This window comes from Herpailurus yagouaroundi, unplaced genomic scaffold, assembly GCF_014898765.1.
Source record: "Herpailurus yagouaroundi ecotype Mexico unplaced genomic scaffold, PumYag 203, whole genome shotgun sequence".
NCBI lineage: Eukaryota > Metazoa > Chordata > Mammalia > Carnivora > Felidae > Herpailurus > Herpailurus yagouaroundi.
The window spans coordinates 6,923,719-6,935,187 of NW_024412434.1; the positions used below are offsets into that span (position 1 = coordinate 6,923,719).

Genomic DNA, 11,469 nt, shown 5'->3' on the forward strand with positions numbered 1-11,469 from the left:
GAATGTACATACACTTGTTTATCCACTCACCAGCTAACGGGTAATCGGGTTTTCAGGTTTTGGTGATTATGAACAAAGCTAGTTCTAGTCCTAGTTCTCTAATTCCTCAAAGATGAGGAATCTTTGCCCGCACTGGATATTCTTTGATTTTTTTAAAAAATAAACCATTCTTGGGGTACCTGGGTGGCTCAGTCAGCTAAGTTTCTGACTCTTGATTTTGGCTCAGGTCATGATCTCAGGGTTAATGAGTTGAAGCCCCAAGTCGGGCTCTGTGCTGACAACACAGAGCTTGCTTAGGATTCTCTCTCTCCCTCTCTCTCTGCCCCTCCCCTGCCTGCACTCTCTCTCTGTATCTCTCAAAACAAATTAACATTTAAAGTAAAAAAACATTCTTTTTTTCAAAGTGCCACAAAATTTAATAAACAGGCAACATTACTTTTAATAACATTCTTAAATCTGTAGATCATGATCATAGTAGATAAACATTTAAAAACATTTATTTTATTCGTGAAATTAGATTTTTACATAAAAAGTCAAATATATAATTTTATTTACAATAAAAACTAGGGGTACCTGGCTGGCTCAGTTGGTGGAGCATGCAACTCTTAATCTCGGAGTTGTGAGTTCGAGCCCCACGTTGAGTGTAGAGATTACTTAAAAATAAAATCTTTAAAACACACAGACACACACACACACACACACACACACACAAATAAGCAATTAAAAACTTTTTATTTACTGTGGAGAAATAAGAACCATTTCGATAAAGGAAAAAATTAATGTGAACAAGACAGAATGATTTCCTTTTTATTTGCTTGGTTGTCTCTATTTTTATTCTTACAAGTTAAGAAAGTCAGACTGATTTTATTTGCTTCATTGTCTAACATTGTGTCTATTGAAACAAATGTGGATCAACTGGTATCTGCTGAAACATAAATGATAAGATTCTTAAAGATGGAATAGAACATTAAGCTGGGTGTTCAATATTTTGAAAGCTGAATAAACAAAACTAGTTGGAGTTTGTGGTCACAGAGAGTTTGTCATTTTTCTTCTTTTGCCCATATGAAAATACATTAACAGAAAATTACCAATGGAAAAACATTTTTAAATTTATGTTACACTCCTATCAACTTTAATAATAATGCTTAATCAGCAATCACATTAATTTCTTTCACTCAGTATTAATACTTTGTATAGAATTAGAAGCCGACTGATAATTTACATTCAAATGTTTTGAAACACAGAGTTTTAAATGCCACATAAAAATTATATAAGATAGTACTTTTAAAAATGTTTATTTAGGGGCACCTGGGTGGCTCAGTCAGTTGAGCGTCTGACTTTGGCTCAGGTCATGGTATCACCGTCCATGAGTTCAAGCCCGCGTTGGGCTCTGTGCTGACAGCTCGGAGCCTGGAGCCTGCTTTGGATTCTGTGTCTCCCTCTTTCTCTGCCCCTCCCCTGCCCATGCTCTGTCTCTCTCCGTCTCAAAAATAAATAAAAACATTAAAAAAAAATTTTTTAAATAAATTTTAAAAACTGTTTACTTACAGGGCACCTGGGTGGCTCAGTTAGTTGAGTGTCCGACTTTGGCTCAGGTTATGATCTCACAGCTTGTGAGTTCGAGCCCCGTATCGGGCTGTGTGCTGACAACTCAGAGCCTGGGGCCTGCTTCAGATTCTGTGTCTCCCTCTCTTTATGCCCCTAACGCACTCACATTCTGTCTCCGTCTCTCCCAAAAATAAATAAACATTAAAAAAATATATTAAAAATGTTTACTTACTTATTTTTTGATAGAGACGGAGTATGGGTGCATGAACGCCCACACAAGCCGGGGTTGGAGGGGGGAGCACAGGGAGAGAGAGGGAGCGAGAGAATCCCAAGCAGCCTCTGCATTGTCAGTACTTAATGTGGGACTTGATCCCTCAAATTGTGAGATCATAACCTGAGCCGTAATCAAGAGTCGAATGCCACCCTGTAATTTTTTTGATATTTGAGATTTCACTTACTATTAGTTTCAAAATAAATTTCTTTTTGATATATAATAAATTGTTGCTGAAAACTCATTTGGTTGAAATTATTACCCCAAGGAATTATTTCAGTTACTTTTTCTATAAATAGTCTTTAGAAAACAAGAATACCTATTTTCTTATTGGGATTTTAAATTTTGAAAAAAGAAAAAGTTGCAACACATTTAAAAATCCTCCTACAACAAAGAATTGATTGTCAGAGTGACCACTGTTATAAAAATAACATTAGAAAATACATTTAGAAATACATGTATTTCTAATGTATATTAGATGTATATCTATTGTATATTATATATATGTATATTATATATATATACATATATATGTATATTATGTATATATATGTATATTAATGTATATCTAATGTATATAAATAAATGTATAAAAATACATTTAGAAAAATGTATTATATTTTTTAGTTATTCTAATGTTACAATGCAACTTATACCTATTAAGAAGTAGCTTTAATTTTTTTTTTTTTTGTCTCACTCTTGTTAGCATGTTGTTTTAGAGTAGAGCACAGCAATGTATGGGCTCCTCTGGTACTCTTCTGCACCTATGAAGGCTTCCCTGAAATCCCTCAACCACATAAAAGTTCACTTTTATACCAGAAATAAGAACAAGAGCTTAGTAATAAATTTGTTTTGCAAATTTCTCAATTTTAGGATTAAAACATCCTCCACTAATTTCAAAATACATGATTTTTGAGGAGAGAGTAAAGTTGGCAGAGGCAGTATGGAGACCCTGAGCTTGTCTCATCCCTAAAACACAGCTAGATCAGCATCAGGCCGTTTTGAACACCGAGGAAATTGATCTGAGGATTAACGCAACAATCTGCATAATATGAGCCACAGAACTCGGCAGGTATGCAGTGCAGAGAGGTGAATTGGGAGAGAGAAAAGCCATGGAGGGTAGCGAGTCGTTTTTGCGGAGAGAGGGCAGAGAGAGAAAAAGGACCGGGGAGAGTGTGGTGCACCGGGATTGTGCAAGAAAAGCACTCCCCTGAAAGTAGCTGGAGAGAAAGAGAAAAGAGTGAAAACACTAGCAGGGGATTGGACAAGAAATCTGCTCCCCAAAACCATTGATGGGGAGAAAGGAGAGGGTTTCAATACCATCAAGATTCTATAAACGGTGGAGCGCAGAGTCTAACGTTCCAGAGCTCATTGCCTGGTGGTGCTCTGGTGAGGAAGTAGGACGAATCCCTAGAAGCAGGCAGCGGGTAAGAGGGGTCCATGTGCCACATGGGGAGAAGTGGTTCCCCTGCTTGGAGTGCATTTCACAGAGGCCATATGGTCTCTCCACAGGCAAAGGTCCCGGCAGACCCCAGAGAGCAGGTGTTTGCAGGTATTGGGACAAAGATGTCAAAGTGCAGCAAAACCTGGCACCTTCTGTGTGTTGTGATTTGCCATAATGTCTGAACCTCTGCCGCTGCACAATTGCACAAACGTTTTCTGGGGCAAACCAGCACCTGGCCGTTGCTCAGCGAGACCCTCCCCCAGAGAGCTGGCACAGGTCCAAGCCACAGGGGTCTCTGAAGTGTGGGGTTTTTGAAACACAACCCTATGTGAGATAAAACTCTGGAGGGAGGTGCTGCTCGTCAGGCAGACAACTTGGGACACACACAGAGGAGAGGTGGGTAGTGGACAGAGGCCTGAGACAAAGGAGGGGTGCTTGACCAACGGTGGGTAAGTGCGAAATTCTTGCACCAAAGACTAGGGAGCTGGATGAAGCCATTCTCACCTCTCCCGTACAGGTGCATGTGCGCGTGCACACTGATCCACCCCAGTAAGCTAAGCAGCGCCACCTAGTGGATAACGGAGCCATTACACCCTGCCCAACTGCACCCTCCAAGTACATCCCCAAGAAGACCAACACAAATACTTCCACCTGCTTAATATAGGGAGTATAGAGTGCTTCATAGTTTCAGTTCTAGCGGAAACTGGATGTAACTTCATTCGGGTTTCATTCTGTTTTCTGGTTTATTTATCAGTTTGTTTTCTTTGCTTCTGTTTTTGCTTAAATTGTTTTATTTTTTCTTTCTCTTTCTTGGATAGAGAAAGAAAATTTTATTTTTATTTTTTTACTTTATTTTTAATTTTATATTTTATTTTGCTTTATCCTGTTTCCTTATAGAAATTTTTTAATTTATAAAATTCTTTCTTACTTTTTTTTTCCTTTCCCTTTTTTCTCTATTTTATCAAGCTTCTTTCAATAAGCAAACCGAAACACACCTTGGATCTAGCTTCCTTTATTTGATTTTGTTTTGTTTTTAATTTTTTTAATTTTAATTTTTAATTTTATTAATTTTCTTCTTCCTCCAAAATGACAAGATGAAGGAATTCACTCCCAAAAAAAGGAGAACAGGAAGAGCGGCTCCTGGGTGGCTCCATCAGTTAAGCTTCCGACTTCAGCTCAGGTCATGATCTCATGGTCTGTGGTCTCAAGCCCCTCATCAGGCTCTGTACTGACAGAGCCTGGAGCCTGCTTTGGATTCTGTGTCTCCCTCTCTCTCTGTCCCTCCCCTGCTTGCCCTCTGTCTCTTTCTCTCTCAAAAATAAATAAAGATTAAAAAAATTTTTTTTTTTTAATCTTCAATCTCATGTTGGAACATAAAAGTGATCTCTGGTTTCTTCTTCCCAGTGTAAGATGACTCATCATCACTATCACCTTTTCTTGCTTTCTTCTTGATTTTTAAAATTGTGTACTTTCTGGCATTGCTGCTACCTCCTCTCACACTTCCATTCCCCTCTGTTGCTTTTCTCTTTCCTTCATCTTTTTTTATCCTTTGTACTTGTATTAATGCATTCTAAAATGGAGACTTGTTTCAGATCTTCTTCAGTGATTAAGTGAACAGATTATTTTTCAGTTCCTTTTCAGCTTCCTGGTGCATCAGCTCACCGAATAGTTCTATGCAGCTATTCAGAAATTTTCCACTGACTACAATGGTGTCACTAAAGACTACAGCTGAAACCTGCTTGCAGAATGCTCTCATCACCCTGTTGAAACAATATCACAGCATCCTCAACTGATAAAGAACTGAGAAACAGGGGTACAATATCAACCATGTTCCAGAACTGATGGCTTCCTCTACTGATGCTTCCACGTGATTTGCAAATCATTGACCACACAGCTGCTTTCGAAGACAAGACTTGTGTAGGTCTTCTGTCTTTTCTTTATGTAGGTCACAGCATCTGGGATTCCAAGTCTGGACAAAGCATCAAATTCTAGATAGCCATTCTGCCTGATGTGTTCTGGAGTGAATGTCAGGAATGAACACTGCCTCGTCCTGTCTTCCACCAACCAGAGAGCCCCATAAACATCCATTGTTAACAAGTTCCTCAAACACAGAGTAAAGTAGCTGCTCTTGAAATCCAGATTTTATTTTATTTATTTATTTTTCAACGTTTATTTATTTTGGGGACAGAGAGAGACAGAGCATGAACGGGGGAGGTGCAGAGAGAGAGGGAGACACAGAATCGGAAACAGGCTCCAGGCTCCGAGCCATCAGCCCAGAGCCCGACGCGGGGCTCGAACTCACGGACCGCGAGATTGTGACCTGGCTGAAGTCGGATGCTTAACCGACTGCGCCACCCAGGCGCCCCGACATCCAGATTTTAAAATCAGAGAATTCACTGCTGTAGGCTGGGTAATAGCGCTGAACAGTCCACGATGCGTGCTTTATGTCAAGCTATAAAAGCTTCAGTAAATATTGCTCCTCTGTTATTAAGAGAGCCATGTGGCCATTAATAAGTCTATCTAGTCTTTGAGTTAGTGCCTGTGTCAGAAAGTTTCCAAAAGATCATAGGTTTTACACAGTTGGGATATGGTGACTTGATCACTTTCTTGCAATTTGTCATTTACCTCCTATAACAGATACAAATAGTTCTCATGTATCAGTTATCCCAATACTAGCTGAATGTGCTTTTCTGATTTAACAATGTCACCAATTCTATTTTCAGCAAGAATCAGATCCACATTAATTACCTGTTGCAGATCAACGTTTACTCAACAGCCTCAGACACATAGCTCATCTCTCATTTCTTTGCTAATTTGAGTTGGAATAATATATTCCTTCCCATCGAGTGTGTAAACTACTTCCAGCTCTTTCTGAGCAATCAATTTATTCACAATCGCAATGCAGTTCCATTCTGACAACCTCTGCATAACTGTGGTGAGCTGTGCCCACTGGAAGTCAGCTGCCAACCACCACAGGTGTCCTTTCCCTACTTACCCAGCCACCAAAGAACTGCCCACATGTCAGCCTAAAAAATAAACCATTCTAATTAATGAGTAGTCATATCCAATGTGTTTTTAACTGCATTTCCCTAATGACTAAGGATGCTGAACATCTTATTTGCTAACTGTATACTTTCTGTGATGAAGTGTCCATTCAAATCTTTTGCCAACTTGTTTTTTGAGTTGTTTTCTTATTGCTGAGTTTTGAGAGTATATATATTCTGGATACTATTTATCTGTCAGATACGTGATTTACAAATATTTTCTCCCAGTCCATGTCTTGTCTTTTCTTCCTCTTAATAGAATAGTTTTCAATTTTGATAAAGTCTGACTTATCCCATTTTCCTATGGATAATGTTTTTGTTGTTATGTCTAAGAACTCTTTTCTTTACTCAAGGTCACAAAGATTTTCTTATATGCTTTCTTCTAGAAGTTTTATACTTTTATGTTTTACATTTAGGTCTATGATCCATTCTGCATTAAAAATCTAAACTATAATTGATAAATTGCTGGAGCCTCAATGTGGACAAAACAGAACTTAAAACTCCATAGGAATCCAGTCATCGAAGAAGCCCCCCACATCTTGGTGATTTTTTAACCTCCAGGAGCCTCTACAGGTTCTTGTAGGGAATATCAAAGGAAAAAACCCTCCTTTTTCTGACAGGGACAAGGGAAAAGTAATCATTTTGAAATACACCAGAGAATTCTGTTTTTCATAATAAGCCCTGCCCTCAAAAGAAACTATTTTAACAAAGGCTAACCTGTTGGAGATTTTATCTGAACATAACCGACCTAAGGGAAGGGAAATAGCCAACTCCACCTGGCCCTAACCTTCTATGTGAGACAAGAGAAATATCCAAATTGAGCCCTCCTATAGTATTCCATGTAAAGATGGGAAATACACAACTCTAGCCTTCCCAAGCCATCTTGTCTCATCTAAAGTGGGAAGGGAAATCTGAGAAGCACTTTTGAAGTTCACAGACCAGGGCCACAGGTTTACTAAAAGACACTTAATCATAACACTCTCCAACACTTTCCCTCCTTCTATACTTTATCACTACATTACTAAAGGACTATTTACCAGAGTTCCTTTCACGCAGTACATCATGTCTGGCTTTCAACAAAAAAGTACAAGGCATACTAACAGCCAAAAAACTGTTTTGAGGGGCACCTGCGTGGCTCAGTCGGTTAAACATCCAACTCTTGATCTTGGCTCAGGTCATGATCTCATGGTTCTTGAGGCTGAGCCTTACATCGGTGCTCCCTTGCATCTGTGCTGTCAGCATAGAGCCTGCTTGGGATTCTTTCTCTCCCTACCTCTCTTCCCACCCCTACGCCTCCCTCAAAATAAACAAACTTAAAAAACAGTTTTGATTAAGTTCATACGTATCCTTGATAAAAATTCTTGGCAAACTAGGAATACAATGGAACTTCCTTCACCTGATAAGGAGCATTATCTTACTTGATAAGGTATGATTCAGTTGGGAACACAATTTCATATAAAATAATGTTTTTAAATTTATTCATTTTTTTGAGAGGCAGAGAGAGACAGTATGAGCAGGGGAAGGACAGAGAGAGAGACAGAATCTGAAGCAGGCTTTAGGCTCTGAGCTGTCATCACAGAACCCAACATGGGGCTCGAACCCACAAACAGCGAGATCATGACCAGAGCCAAAGTCAGACACTTAACCAACTGAGCCACCTAGGTGCCCCTCATATAAAACAATTTTATAAAAGCGGCAAAAAATGTAACATATATATGACTAAATATCATAAAAACCTTGAACAGAGAAAATCATTTATTTTTATTGAAATATTAAAGAACACTTAAATAGATACACACTGTTCTTTGATGCAAGGGCTCAATATCCTAAAGATGTCAGTGATTCTCCCAACTTATATACAGATTCAGTGCAATTCTGATAAAAATCCTCACAGGGCTTATTATGGGATTTGAGATGATCCTTGAAATTATATGCAAGAGCAAAAGGCCAAAAAGAGTCAAGACCTCTTGCAGAACGAAAAGCTGGAGGAGTATAGTTCTGATGGATTTTTGATATTTGATATTTGATTGCTGTTAAGCCTCATGCCCTCTTCTTCACTTTGGGTTCCATATCTGGACAAGCTGATGAGAAAAGTTCAGCACTTCCTCCTTTAATTCTGGAAGGAGACTCAAACAAGTCATGCCCCTTTCCTAGCCACCGCAGCCCTACCCCCAATCCACAATAAAAAAAAAAAAAACCCAGGCCAATCTCATTTCCTTGGTCTTGAAAGCCACTGCAGACCTGCTTGGGGTAGGGGGGAACCTGCCCTGCTCTCCTCAAAGATCTCATATAAGGTAAGTAACAAATCTTGTTCTACCTTCTGAGGATGTGTGGGTGGCATCATGTGGTTGGACATCTGAACCTAACTTTGGGTGAGCAGAGTCCATCCGCCACTGCAGATGACCAAACAGCGAGGATGCCTGATGATATATCAAGATGTACTGAACGTAGCACAGATGAGGGTTTCTGCATAAATGATTCTGTTGTGTGGGAACCATGACTCCTGAGGTTGTGTGATGTGGCCCTGGGTAATATGGGTAGACAGGGACCTGATTACATAGAGTTTTGAAAGTCAAGGTAAGGAGTTTGGATTTTATCTTCAGAGTGATGAGAAGCCATTTGGGAGGGGTTTATTATTATTATTATTATTTTATTTTGAGAGAGAGAGAGCACACATGAGTGGTGGGCAGAGGAGCAGAGGGAGAGAGAGAAAATCTTAAGCAGGCTCCACACTCAGCATAGAGCCCAACACAGGGCTCAATCCCATGACCTGTCATCATGACCCAAGCTGAAATCAAGAGTTGGATGCTCAACCAACTGAGCCACTCACATGCCCCACCACTGGAGAGTTTTACACAGGGAAGAAACCTGATCTGATTTTTAACTTTTTAAAGATCCATCCAACTGCTATGGACTAGGTTGTGTCCTCCCCACCACCCCAAATTCATATTGAAGCCCTACCCCTCAAGGTGACAGTATTTGGAGATATGACCTTTACATAATTAGTATTAAATTAGAATTAAATTTCTGTTGTTGAAGCTTTCCAGGCTGTGATATTTTGTTATAGCAGTCCTAGCAGACGACTGTACTAACAAACTATTGTGGTAAGCAGAAAGGGGGAAATCAATATTGGAAGTGAGGAGAGGGGTAAGAAGATGATGGCAGTCGGGTACCTGGGTGGCTCAGTCAGGTGAGTGTCTGACGTCACCTCAGGTCATGATGTCATAGTTTGTGAGTTTGAGCCCTGCTTCGGGCTCGTTGCTGTCAGCTCAGAGCCTGCTTCAGATCCTCTGTCCCCCTCTCTCTGCCCCTCCCTGGTCATGCTTTCTCTCTCAAAAATGAATAAACTTAAATAAAAGATGAGCGCAGCTCGAGCTAGGGCATAAGCAGTAGGGACAATGGGAAGCACACACATCTGAAGTCTCCTCTGTAGAGCAGCCCACAGGGCATGCCAATGGATTGGAGGTGGAGGATGAGAAAAATAAAGGAATCAAATTCTGTGTGTGTGTGTGTGTGTGTGTGTGTGTGTGTGTGTATATATATGTATATATATATATATATATATATATATATATATATGCAGGTAAATAACTCAGGCCAACTTTCCATTTTTAGTCTGGACTTGAAGCAAAATCACTTGACTGAAAAACAGAGGAATTAGAAGATACTTTCAGAGATAAAGGACAGAGATGTTATATATTAGTTTATCATTTTGTGATATTTTCTAATGTATGTTTTTACGATATAACAGGATCCTACAATCTCAGAGTACATTAAGGCAACAGCACCTGAAAGAGATAAAAGCCATCTCCCCCTAACTCCCAAACAAGGCCTCTCCTACGTTTCCTCCACACAGTCACCGGTGACTTATTCCCTTAGAATGCACATTCTGACACAGGTCTACATTGCTCTCAAGTCATTTGGGCACACACGAGAATGATTATCATTTCAAAGAACTTCCAGAAATCTCTGTGAAGCTGTTACTTGGGAGCCTAAATGACAGCCTTAATTTTGCCACAAATTTTCAGAGAATACCAGCCCTTTTGAGAATAAAATTTCTGGGGCGCCTGGGTGGCTCAGTTGGTTAAGCGTCTGACTTCGGCTCAGGTCATGATCTCACGGTCTGTGAGTTCGAGCCCCGCGTCGGGCTCTGTCCTGACCGCTCAGAGCCTGGAGCCTGTTTCAAATTCTGTGTCTCCCTCTCTCTCTGACCCTCCCCCATTCATGCTCTGTCTCTCTCTGTCTCAAAAATAAATAAACGTTAAGAAAAATTAAAAAAAAAAAAAAGAATAAAATTTCTAGTTCACCAAAGCAACACAGCCTGCTTTAACAGCAGAGGAAAACAGAAGTGCTTAGTTTTTATACAGAAAATTTTTTTTCTTATTACCAAATGTTTGCTTTTGTTTTGGGCATGTTTAGTAACTTTTGTAATGTGACACTACACAATTAACCCTCCATATGCATTTATGCATTCTGTAACTGACTGGCCTTCTCTGCCCAGAATAAGAATATGTGTTCTTTTAAGTATAATTCTCTTTCCTCCTGGCTAGGAGGAATAAAGCTAAAACAGGAGAGTAGCGAGGCTGGGGGAAGAGATGTACTAGGATACTCTTAAATGAAGCAATGGGCCATTCTTCGGTTATGTCTGATTTGGCTCAGAATTCATTCACCCATCCATCCATGCACCATTCTAAAATCACCCAATGAAAATTGGAATAATAGCTTCCATTTATTCATATACTGCCATGGATTCTGACCTATTGACCAATATCCAGCCTTACTCTCTGCCCCAAAGTTAAGCTGTCAAAAACCACAAAATACCATTCTGTAGGGATACACTACATTACAACTCTTATTAGCAAATATTCTATTAAATTCATTTCTAATGTTTTCCTATCCAAGACTAATCCTGTAATTTTTTTTCTTAATCACACCCATAAACTCTATATTGGTTAATATGTATTCCAAAAAATAGACATTAATAAATATTATGTCAAAAATGTATTATGGCCTATTGATACAGAATCTAATATTATTACTTCATGATGTGTGAAGCATTATTTTTTCTGGTGTCACATCTAGAGTGTATGTAATCTTGCTATTCATCCTAACGGCAACTTATATGGGCAAAATTAAAACAATATCCAGTATTGTTCTTGTAT

The 11,469-nt window shown here is 39.4% G+C and overlaps 1 pseudogene; it reads right to left on the minus strand.

Moving 5' to 3' along the window:
* Nucleotides 1-4,611: 4,611 nt before the first annotated feature.
* LOC121014554 (E3 UFM1-protein ligase 1-like) lies at nt 4,612-8,805 on the minus strand (annotated as a pseudogene).
* Between the last annotated feature and the right edge of the window lie 2,664 nt (nt 8,806-11,469).